Genomic DNA, 12136 nt, shown 5'->3' on the forward strand with positions numbered 1-12136 from the left:
AGTCTAACAACCATTAGATATAATCAAGCAATCAGCAAGCATAATGCATCAAGCCTAATAAGTGACCAAACAATCTCTCAACCAAGAAGACTGAATCTTATACAGAAAGACATAACAAGCAATCACATGATCTCAAACATTTCAACTTAGAACTCTAATCTAGACTAATCCTCTCATGAAGGCATTAATCTCTACACTAATCCACTTTCAAACCAAATCATCATTTGTGAAATATGAATCAATGAGCATTAAGAAACAGTTCTAATATGTCATTCATGCATTTAACAAATCATTCCCATGATGAAAAAGGCATAAACCCTTAAGTTAGCTCATTCAGGCATTTCATCAAACACTTTTGGTGCATGAAATGCCTATGAACCCAGATTTCACTTTCCCAAGGAAATCTGGCATTAGGAGCAGCTAACTAAGGAAATGGAATGAGAATCTAAACCCTAAACATCACCAATCAAACATCTAAGCACCCTAATCTACACACCTAGAAGTTTAAAAGATGACTACTCACTAATCATGAAGAACACATCTAATCTTTTGCAAGAGATGATGTTAATCATGATTAGAAGCAGAAATGAGATGATGAGATGATAGGAAACAGACTTGGAATGATCAAATCCCTTCAGATATCTCTTAATCAAAAACGTTTTACACTAAAAAGGAAAGAAAACTATAGAGAGAAAACTAAGTAGAAGATAACATGTCTAGGGTTTTTCTCCAAAAAGCTATATATACTAAGTGCTAATGAACCGGGTCAGCCCGGAACAAACCGGGTCCTGACCCGGATTTAGTGGGTAAAGTGGAATTACTGCGGGTTGGTCCAGTGTCTCCCAGGTAGCATGCACAAGTCGCAGAAGATGAAGAACTGGTCTTGTGAGACTTAAATCGCTTTGTCTTAGCCGCACGCCCAAGTAGGAGTGTTTTGCGAGTCTTTGTGCGGCTTAATCTTCTTCTTCTTCAACTCGCAGGACCAAGGCGGTTTCTGGGGAATGTACATGTGCGACTTGGTCATCTCTAGTCCCAGGTCGCAGGCTCAAGTCGGAGTAAATTGCGAGTGATCATGCGGCTTGGTTCCAGTGTCTCCCAGGTAGCATGCCCAAGTCGCAGCATTGTGGACTTAGCAATTTTCTTGCTCGGGAGCCTCAGACCTCATCCATTGATAGCTTACCCGCACTTCTCAACTCGCAGCATCAATTTCCAGGCACTCGTCTTCAGGCCTGCGAGTTAACCAAGTCCCAAGGCTTTCTCGCAGCATTCAGAGCAGCTGGGACCACTTCGCATTCCGGAGAGTGTAACTTCTAAGATACTTGTCCGAATTGAGTGATTATGGTTGCAGAGGACAGAGGGCTCATATATCTCCAACGTGGGTGAAAGAAGCTTTGGTGCTTGGGAATTGGAAGTCTTCCTGGAGGGCTCATCTTTGCAGTGCATTTACACGATCAGAGAGAGGCGTCTAGACATGTGTCTATTCCGGAGACCGTATCTTCCTGCTCATAGTTCTGAATTGAATGAACTCGGACGTTCTGGAAAGAAAACTCAAGGTTCTCTGATTTTCATGAAGGCTCCGGAGACTGAATCTGCCTGTAAGTGCACCGTCCTTCGCATTCTTCAGAGCTCATCGGCTTGGTCAAAAACAGCAGCGAGAGAGGGGTTCCTTCCGACGAGCTTAACTTTCTGTTCACGCGTCCGAATTCCATGAGTCCACTTGCTCTGGAACCATGATCCAATCTTCTCCAAATATGATGAAGCCCCCGACAACTGAATCGGACCGGAAGGTTCCCCGGACAGGCGATCATTCAGGAGTATTGGATTGCTCCGGAATGGATGCGAGAGAAGTCTGTCTTCCGGTGACCGTATCTCTCAGCTCAGTGCTCCAAATGCCCTGATTCAACCTGTCCTGGGTTTTTGACTCAAGTATCTCCAACTTTTCTGAAGACCCTGTAAGCTGAATCGGCCGGCAAGAGCTTCCGGTGACGCAATTTCGGAAATGTATCTGCACCCGGGATTTTTGGCCGAGAGACTTGACCTCGGTACGTGTTTTTGGCCGAGAAAACTACCCGCGGGAAGGATTTTGGCCGGGAATCTTCGGCCATCAGTACATCATTTTGCCGAGAAACCCAAAATTGCTCCTTTTCACCATTTTTGATCATTTCAACTCCATTTCTTCATCTGAATCACATCCTTCACTCCAAATAAACTCCAAAAGCACCTGTTTAACACTCCAAAACATGCAAAACTCTCTTGGACCTAATGCAATCTCCTAAGTCCTAAAACAATGCTTAAAGACCTAAAATGCATGCAAATGAGACATGATTTGGACTAGAATATGTACATTAAATGATGCAATTTATGAATATATCAACTCCCCCACACTTATCATTTGCTTGTCCTCAAGCAAAAAGAACAAATGAGAGAGAGAGGTTGAATGCATTGGGAGTTCATTTTTCCTTTGAAAGAGAAAAGTGACCACTAAGATAATTCAAGTTCATGCTCAATATGCAATGCAAGACCATACTCTGATGTATCAACTCAACAGTAATCTCCACAAGTTCTCTTATTCCTCAACTCTTTGACATCCATTAAGCTCTTTACCAAGTGGATCAAATGATGCAATGTTCAAACAAGCAAAGTTTGGCTAGGGTGAGGTAATGAGACTAAAATGATCTCATCAGCGCCTGAATGGGTTCAATGCAGCAAGGGGATCTCTCTATGAATGATCAAACTTTGGCAGAATGCTAAAGGTAAAAAACAACCTATGCATACAAGGGAAAGGAGTCATCCCACCCCACACTCTACTCAAAAATTTCTCACTTGCTCAACCTCTCAAGAACCTCACTTTCCACACTCAATTTCCTCTCACTAGGGGACTCACTGTTCATTTTCACACTCAAGTCTTGGAGTTCAAACTTTACATAGCTCTTTTTCACTTTCTTTTGTAACTTCTAGCCTCTTTTTCTTTCTTTTTAAAACATTTGAGCTCTTGGGCTTCTTTTTTTTTCTTTTCATTTAGAGGCTAGACTTTTTCTTTTCAAAACACTAGAGCTCACTTTCTTTGACTCAAAACTCCAAGACTGATTTCTTTTCTTTTTCTATCCCCTAGTTCTCACCATTCTCCTTTTATTTCCACTCATCTCTCCTTATTCCACTCACCAACAAGTATTCCCCCACACTTAGTTCTCACCAAATCTCTCAGCTCCTTGAAGATGGAACTTAACACTCAATGAGACTTTCCCTTGTCGCTCTAAACCTAACACTTTCTGCTAAGTTTGATCCAAGGTGGCCTTTCAATCACACACAAACATTTGGCTTGAAGGAAGGATGGGTTCAAGGTGAGGAAAACTGATCCAGATGTGGACTCAGCTATTTGAGCTAAGGAAGAGGGTGGTAAAAACAAGATTCTAGCCCAAATATGTATATAGGTTTCCACAAGCTTATTCAAACAATGCATCACAAGATAATTTCAAGTCAAGTTCAAGGTTTTCACTTATTAGAGTTGAGTTCAATTCAAACTTGCTTCTCAGATTCAAATCAGTTCAAGCCTTGCAAGCAAAGAAGTCATTTCACAAGCATATTTAATCCAAATTCTCAAAGTGATGTACTCTCAAGGAAAGAACCTATCATTACTCCCATTTGCATATGATGCAACCTATATGAAAATGCAAACTAGACTAAATCCTAAAATGTGAAATGCAACTACATGAGCATTTTTTTGTGAATTTTTTTCAGATTTTTCCATTTTTTTTTTGGTTTTTATATGCACTTAGATGAATGCAAAATGAGACTCAAAGTGAAAAGGAAAATAAGAGCAGAATAAACATGATTAGTAAACACAAAACCCCTCCCCCACACTTAAATAACACAGTCCCTTGTGTTATAAAAGCATGAGAAAGAAAAAAAATCAAACATGAAATGCAAAAGATAAAGAAAAATGCTAAATGCTCATTTACAAGTGTTTGGAGTGATACCTGGTGTGGTTCTTGTGCAAAAGGGGAGTGAGTATCTGCACCAGATGAGGCCAGACACCACTGGAGATGGATTTGGCTTGGCCTGAACTCCCTTGTGCGGCATGGACTTGTCTTGGACCAACTCGCAGACTTTGGGACATAGATACCTCGGCTTTTCTTCTTTTTGGTGCGGCCTGGTCTCCTTGTTCCCAGCCAGCACGCCCAACTCGGAGTGTATTGCGGATCATCGTGCGGCTTAGTCCATTGCTTACTGAGCCGCACTCCCAGGTCGCAGACTTTGGGACTTAAACTCCTCAGGCTTCTTCTTGATCTTATGCGGCCTGGTCCCTTTTGTTTCTTTCTCGCACGCCCAGGCCGGTGTGAATTACGAGTCTTGCTGCGGCCTGGGCTCTTGGACACCAGCTAGCACAACCAACTCGCAGGACTCAGCACTTAGTCACCTTGGCCTTTCCTCTCTTTTGTGCGACCTGATCCTCTTGCACCAGGTAGCACGACCAACTCGGTGTAGATTGCAGGTCCTGCTGCGAGTTAGTCTTTTCTTTATCCAAGCCGCACACCCAGGTAGCACTCAGGCGTCCTCCAAGTTTTCCAGACCTTAAACACTTCTCTCAGCCCTCTCACATGCTCCATTCTATTCATCACTGAGCTATGTCCTCCAAAAATCACCTAGAACCTGAGACCAACTCACAAAACCCATCAAAAGATCCTAAAACATAAAAAGAAATGAGAGAAAAGAATAAAAAGATTATATACAAGGATAAGCTTGGGGTGTCTCCCAAGAGCACTTTGTTTAAAGTCACTAAGTTTGACTTTGAAAAACCTGTTTTTAGCTGGGGTGAGGTTGAGCACTGATGCTCTTCAGCACTTCAATGGTCCTGAGCAAGAAAGATGAGTTGGTTTGCTGCCTTTGGGAACCATTAGACCCTTGTCCTTGAGATCCCACCTTGAGACCTTTGTCCACCAGCTCTTGAATACCATCTGGGTCTTTATCAAAGATGGCCCTTGTGAGACATGCCCTCACTTCAGCAAACAGACCTGGCTTCCCATTGCAATCCAGCTTATACTTCAGAGAACCATCATCATCAACCCAAGGAGTGAGATCAAAGTCGTGAGAAGAAAGATCAGGTTTAATACTCTTGTCTTCTGATGCTGAGCCGTCACTTTTGGTGTTAATCATCCTTAGATCACTAAGTGTAGGAGACCATGAGAGCAAGATGTCTTCTTCTCTGATCAATGGCTGTTCAGTCCCATCCTTGTAAACAGGGTTGGTGTGAGGTTCTTTTTCCATTTCCACAGCTGAGAGAGATTGGGATCCACCTAAAATCCCAGCACTTCCTACATACTTCATCTCAAGTACCTTAGGGGGTTCTATCTCTTGAACAACTGATCCACAAAATTCAGCTAAAGGTGGTTGAACAGGGTAAAAGGCATCCTTATCCACCTTTGTAAGCACCACTCTTTGAGTATCAAAGTCAATCATTGCACCAGTGGTGTTGAGAAGTGCAGTTCCAAGCAAAAGGGGGAGCTCTTTGGTCTTCTTCATCTTCATGATGACAAAATCAATGGGGATCACACATTCACCAACTTGAAGTGGATAGTCTTCTAAAAATCCATATGGTTTCTTGGAGTAGGAATCACCAAAGGTGAGAGAAGAGGGGTAGGACGTTATAGACTTGACCTTTAGCTTCTCCATCATATCTTTAGACATTATACTCACACTTGAGCCTGAATCACACAAAGCATTCTCAACTCTAAAGTTTCCAAGAGTGCAAGAGATGGTGAACTTCCCTGGGTTGCCTAGCTTTGGGAGGGAGGTGGGCTTCATCTGAGTTGATTCAGAGGTGGAGGCACAATCTGTTAGCTTTGCTTGACCAGTTGGCAGCTCCTTTGTTTCAATAGACACTGAATCATTCCCTTGCTGAACAGAAAGAACTGAACCGGCTGCCCCCACACTTTTGCTCTCAATGTCCTCATTGAGTTCATGTAAGAAGCCCATGAAATCATCTGTAATGGTGTCCTCATCCACTTGAGTGTGTGCATTCTCAGTACAAACTTGACCATAAAGGAGGTCTTCAATCTCTTGCACAGCAGCTGAATGGTCCTCATTGGAGTAGATGGCATTGCAATAATCTTTTGAGTTTTGAAGAGATTTACCAGAAAGAGAGACTTGTGGTTCAGACGTGCAGATGCCCTTGTTCTTTTTAATAGACTTTAGTTCAGCGCCCAGTGTCTCCAGGTCAGATACCATCTTTTGTTGTCCTAGTAAGAGCTGTTGGAGAACAACATTGAAATCAGGACTTTGTTGAACAGTTGGTGGGCCAAAACCAGGAGGTGGAGCCTTTGGCTGTAGGCTGACTTGATTTGTGAAGCTATTCCCTTGATTCTGAACCGCTGGTAGCTGAAAGCCCTGTTGACCTTGGGAGTTACCTTGGTACTGATTCTGTTGAACAAAGCTTTGAGGAGGGTATATTTGGTCTTGGGGGTTGGCCACATTGTTGCTCCTATAGGACAAGTTCTGGTGGTTGTTGAAGTTGTTGTAGCCATTGAACTTGTTTTGATTCCCAATGAAGTGCAACTCCTCTTGAGTGAGACCCTCTTCATTGATATTTGTGAAGCATCTCTTCTCCTCACTCACAAAGTGTATAGGCTTTTGAGTGGCAGCAAGGGCTTTGTCAAGCTTTATATTCAACACTTTAAACTTCTCTTCCAGCCCTTGGTGTCTACCAGAATCTTCTCCTCTATAGCTTCTATCATAATCTTCCCCATAAGTGTCTTGGCTCATGGCTAAGTTCTCAACAAGTTCCATAGCTGCATTGATTTCTTTTGCCAAGAAATTTCCATTTGATGCTGTGTCTAACTGAATCCTGATCTTAGGAACAGCTCCTCTATACAAAGTGCTAAGGAGGGAGGCTTCGGAAAAGCCATGATGTGGACACTTACTTGTGTAGCTTCTAAACCTGTCCAAAGCTTCTCCAAAGGTCTCATTAGAATGTTGAGTGAAGCTGGAAATCTGGTTCCTTAGCTTTGCAGTCCTTGAGCTTGAGAAGAACTTGGATAGAAAGGCAATCTTGCATTGCTCCCATGTGTGGATGGATCCTCTTGGGAGGTTCTTTTCCCACTGATGTGCCTTATCTCCAAGGCTGAATGGTGATAGATAAGACTTTTAAGGGTCTCAGGGCTATCAATCCCCTTGTCAATGTAGTACAAAGAGGTTTATCAATCCAGATGTGGTGTTAGACACTAAGCTATATGATCAAGTTCTTAATTCAAGCAAACAAGAATAGGTTTTGATTAATCTAGAGACAACTATAAACATAAACAGGTTTAAAGACAAATGACAATGACAAATGATGTGAATATGATATGATGGAGGCATGAGATTCTAGACATGATAGTTGGTTAGGGTGCCTTGGTGTTAAACTAGAAATGCTAATGACAATGATGAGACATGATTCAAATGATTAAGAACTCTAATCTAGGTTAATCCTCTCATGAAGGTATTAACCCCTATACTAATCCATTTTCAAACCAAATTCCCATTTGTGAAACATGAATCAATATGCATTAACAAACAGCTCTTAATGATCATTCAAGCATTTAACAAATCATTCCCATGATGAAAAATTACTTAAACCTCTAACACAACTCTTTCAGGAATTTCATCAAACACTTTTGGTGCATGAAATTCCCAGAATCTAGATCTCAAGTGATTATCAAGGATTTAGCATAGAGAACAGCTGTTTAGAGAGATGAATCAATGAATCTAGCCCTAAGCACTCCTAATCTAACACTTTAGCACCCTAACCTACACATCTAGAACCTCATTAAGGTGACTACTCACTAATCATACTAATCTCTCTTAAACTTTTGCAAGTTGAGTAGATTAGCATGATTAATGATGAGAAATGGAGATGGAGATGATAGATTCAAAAGAAAACAGCTTTAAACACCCAGATCTCCTTAAACTCTCTTGATTAAACACTCAAATAAAGATATTTCTCTTCTTAATGGAGTCTTTTCACCAAAAAGGCAAGAGACAAAGGGAATAAAACTTAGTTCTCCCCCAAAAAACCCTAAAAAGTATTTATACCTTTTTAAAAACGAACCGGGTCAGCCCGGAACAAACCGGGTCCTGACCCGGTTTTAATGGATAAAGTGGGAAAAGCTGCGGGTCGGTTCAGTATGTCCCAGGCCGCACACCTAAGTCGCAGTAGATGAAGACTTGTCTTGTGAGGCTTGAATCACCTTGTCGGAGCCGCACGCCTATCTAGGAGTAAATTGCGAGTGTTTCTGCGGCATGGTCTCCTTCCTCTCCAACTCGCAGGGCTGAGCCGGTTTCTGGGGGATGTAGAAACTGTGCGGGTTGGTCTCTATTGCACTTAGGTCGCAGGCTCAAGTCGGAGTGAATTCCGAGTGATCGTGCGGCATAGATCCAGGCGCGGATGACTCGCATGCCTAAGTCGCACGATTGTGGACTTAGCATTTCTCTTGCTCGGGAGCTCCAGACCTCTTCCAGTGATAGTTTACCCGCACATTTCAACTCGCAGCATCAGCATTCAGGTGTTCATCTTCAGGCCTGCGGGTTAACCAAGTCGCAAGACCATCTCGCAGCATCCAGAGCAGCTTAGATCACTTCGCATTCCGGAGAGTGTAACTCCTGTGATACTTGTCCGAATTGAATGATTTCGGTTGCAGAAGACAGAGGACTCATTTATCTCCAACTTTTGTGAAGGAAGTTTCAGTGCTTGGGAGGTGGAAGGCTTCCTGGAGGGCACATCTTTGCAGTGCATGTATACGACCAGAGAGAGGCGTCTAGACATGTGTCCATTCCGGAGGCCGTATCTTCCTGCTCATAGATCCGAATTGAATGCTCTTGGACGTTCTGGAAAGAAAACTCAAATGTCTCTGATTCTCATGAAGGACCCGGAAGCTGAATCGGCCTGGAAGTGCACCGTCCTTCGCATCCTTCAGAACTGATCTGCTCGGTCCGGAATACCTGCGAGACAGGGGTTTCTTCCGACGAGCTTATCTCTCTGCTCACGCGTCCGAATTCTACGATTCCAATTGCTATGAGACCGTGCTTCAATGCTCTCCAACTTCTATGAAGGACCCGCCTTCTGAATCGGACCGGAAGGCTCCCCGGACAGGTGATTTCTGAGACTCGTTCGCACCCGGAGATTTTGGCCGATATACTTAATTCGCGGTACGTGAAAATGGCCGGTAAAGCTTCCCGCGGTACATGAAAATGGCCGGTAAAACCTTCCTGGCCAGCGAGAATGGCCGATAACCTCCATAGACTCAAGTTTTCCACTTTTTCAAGCTCTGCTCACCATTCCACCTCCTGGATTCATCTTTTCAGCTCCATAATCACCTGATAGACACTCAAAACATGCAAAGACTCATTGGGACCTAATGCATCTCCTAAGTTCTAAAACAAACCCTAGGGACCTAAAATACATGAAATAAAACATGATTTGGAATGATTTATGCAACCTAAATGATGCAAATTATGAACATATCAAATGGGAACAATCTCAGTTTGAAGCTGTCTTCAGATACCCCATTGATCTTAGTGAGATCACAAACTCTGTCAAACTGATCCAGATGCTCCAAGGGATCCTCCATAGGTAAGCCATGGAACTTCTGATTCTGAACCATATTGATTAAAGAGGCCTTCACCTCAAAGTTGTTGTTTTGGACAGGAGGTGGCCTGATTCCTGCTCCATACTGGTGTGCATAAGCTCGGTCATTCTCACCAACAAAGACTGGTTGGGGCTGATGACGTATGGGTGGGTTTGGGTGGGGCTGTGGTGGATTAACCTGAGGTCGGTCTTGGTTCTGGTTACCTTGAGCGTGTCCCTGATGGACCTGAGCCTGTTGAGCCTGAATTCCAATCCCATTACCAGCTCTTTGACCTTGATCAGCTTCTTGAGCCTGATGTTCATTCCCAACTTGCTGATTCATTCCTAACCTCTCCAAGTGAACAGCTCTTTCTCTTTGTCTTCTGGCTTGGCTTCTTGTGATCATACACCTGAAAAAAAAGACAGAACTTGAAAGGTGATCAGTAAATAAAAAGAAACTTGATCTCAAAAACTATATCAGAAACTAATGCTAACAATCCCCACACAATATGGCAACGGCGCCAATTGATAACTAAGATTTTTAGGTCTTAGATGGGTTATCAATCCCTTATGTCACTTGTAGTATAAGGGGTGTCAATCCATATGTGTGGTAGTTAGGCACTAGTTTATGTGATAGGTTCTTAAGTCAAGTAATCAAAGATGAGTTTTGGTGTGAACAAAGTAACAAGAAAGCATAAAACAAGAAACAAACAAGCTATGATTAATGAACTAAGCAAGCAAACAAAACAAGATGATGGTGATTAAGCAAATGATAAAAGCTAAACCTCTAGATGTGATCATTGATTAAGGTGCTTTAGATATTGAATCATGATGCTAAGAACATAATGCAACACTTGCTACTCTTTAGTCTAGGCTTCTTAATCAGATTAATTCATTCCCATGACAATAATCCCTTTGCAAATCACTTAATCAAGTCTAACAACCATTAGATATAATCAAGCAATCAGCAAGCATAATGCATCAAGCCTAATAAGTGACCAAACAATCTCTCAACCAAGAAGACTGAATCTTATACAGAAAGACATAACAAGCAATCACATGATCTCAAACATTTCAACTTAGAACTCTAATCTAGACTAATCCTCTCATGAAGGCATTAATCTCTACACTAATCCACTTTCAAACCAAATCATCATTTGTGAAATATGAATCAATGAGCATTAAGAAACAGTTCTAATATGTCATTCATGCATTTAACAAATCATTCCCATGATGAAAAAGGCATAAACCCTTAAGTTAGCTCATTCAGGCATTTCATCAAACACTTTTGGTGCATGAAATGCCTATGAACCCAGATTTCACTTTCCCAAGGAAATCTGGCATTATGAGCAGCTAACTAAGGAAATGGAATGAGAATCTAAACACTAAACATCACCAATCAAACATCTAAGCACCCTAATCTACACACCTAGAAGTTTAAAAGATGACTACTCACTAATCATGAAGAACACATCTAATCTTTTGCAAGAGATGATGTTAATCATGATTAGAAGCAGAAATGAGATGATGAGATGATAGGAAACAGACTTGGAATGATCAAATCCCTTCAGATATCTCTTAATCAAAAACGTTTTACACTAAAAAGGAAAGAAAACTATAGAGAGAAAACTAAGTAGAAGATAACATGTCTAGGGTTTTTCTCCAAAAAGCTATATATACTAAGTGCTAATGAACCGGGTCAGCCCGGAACAAACCGGGTCCTGACCCGGTTTTAGTGGGTAAAGTGGAATTACTGCGGGTTGGTCCAGTGTCTCCCAGGTAGCATGCCCAAGTTGCAGTAGATGAAGAACTGGTCTTGTGAGACTTAAATCGCTTTGTCTTAGACTTAAGTAGGAGTGTTTTGCGAGTCTTTGTGCGGCTTAATCTTCTTCTTCTTCAACTCGCAGGACCAAGGCGGTTTCTGGGGACTGTACATGTGCGACTTGTTCATCCCTAGTCCCAGGTCGCAGGCTCAAGTCGGAGTATATTGCGAGTGATCATGCGGCTTGGTTCCAGTGTCTCCCAGGTAGCATGCCCAAGTCGCAGCATTGTGGACTTAGCAATTTTTTTGCTCGGGAGCCTCAGACCTCATCCATTGATAGCTTACCCGCACTTCTCAACTCGCAGCATCAATTTCCAGGCACTCGTCTTCAGGCCTGCGAGTTAACCAAGTCGCAAGGCTTTCTCGCAGCACTCAGAGCAGCTGGGACCACTTCGCATTCCGGAGAGTGTAACTTCTACGATACTTGTCCGAATTGAGTGATTCTGGTTGCATAGGACAGAGGACTCATATATCTCCAACTTTGGTAAAGGAAGATTTGGTGCGTGGGAAGTGGAAGTCTTCCTGGAGGGCTCATCTTTGCATTGCATTAACACGATCAGAGAGAGGCGTCTAGACATGTGCCCATTCCGGAGACCGTATCTTCCTTCTCATAGCTCCGAATTGAATGATCTGGGACATTCTGGAAAGAGGACTCAAGGGTCTCTGATTTTTATGAAGGCCCTGGACACTTAATCGGCCTGTAAGTACACCGTCCT

At 42.5% G+C, this 12136-nt stretch overlaps 1 non-coding gene across 1 annotated transcript; it reads left to right on the forward strand.

Annotated features, from left to right (window-relative positions):
* Positions 1–6895: 6895 nt before the first annotated feature.
* Positions 6896–7002, forward strand: LOC112088704. The gene has a single exon (XR_002900649.1). It is a non-coding gene; the product is annotated as a small nucleolar RNA R71 (small nucleolar RNA).
* The last annotated feature ends 5134 nt before the right edge of the window (positions 7003–12136 follow it).

The sequence above is a fragment of the Eutrema salsugineum genome, unplaced genomic scaffold, assembly GCF_000478725.1.
Source record: "Eutrema salsugineum unplaced genomic scaffold, Eutsalg1_0 scaffold_14, whole genome shotgun sequence".
NCBI classification, from domain to species: Eukaryota; Viridiplantae; Streptophyta; class Magnoliopsida; order Brassicales; family Brassicaceae; genus Eutrema; species Eutrema salsugineum.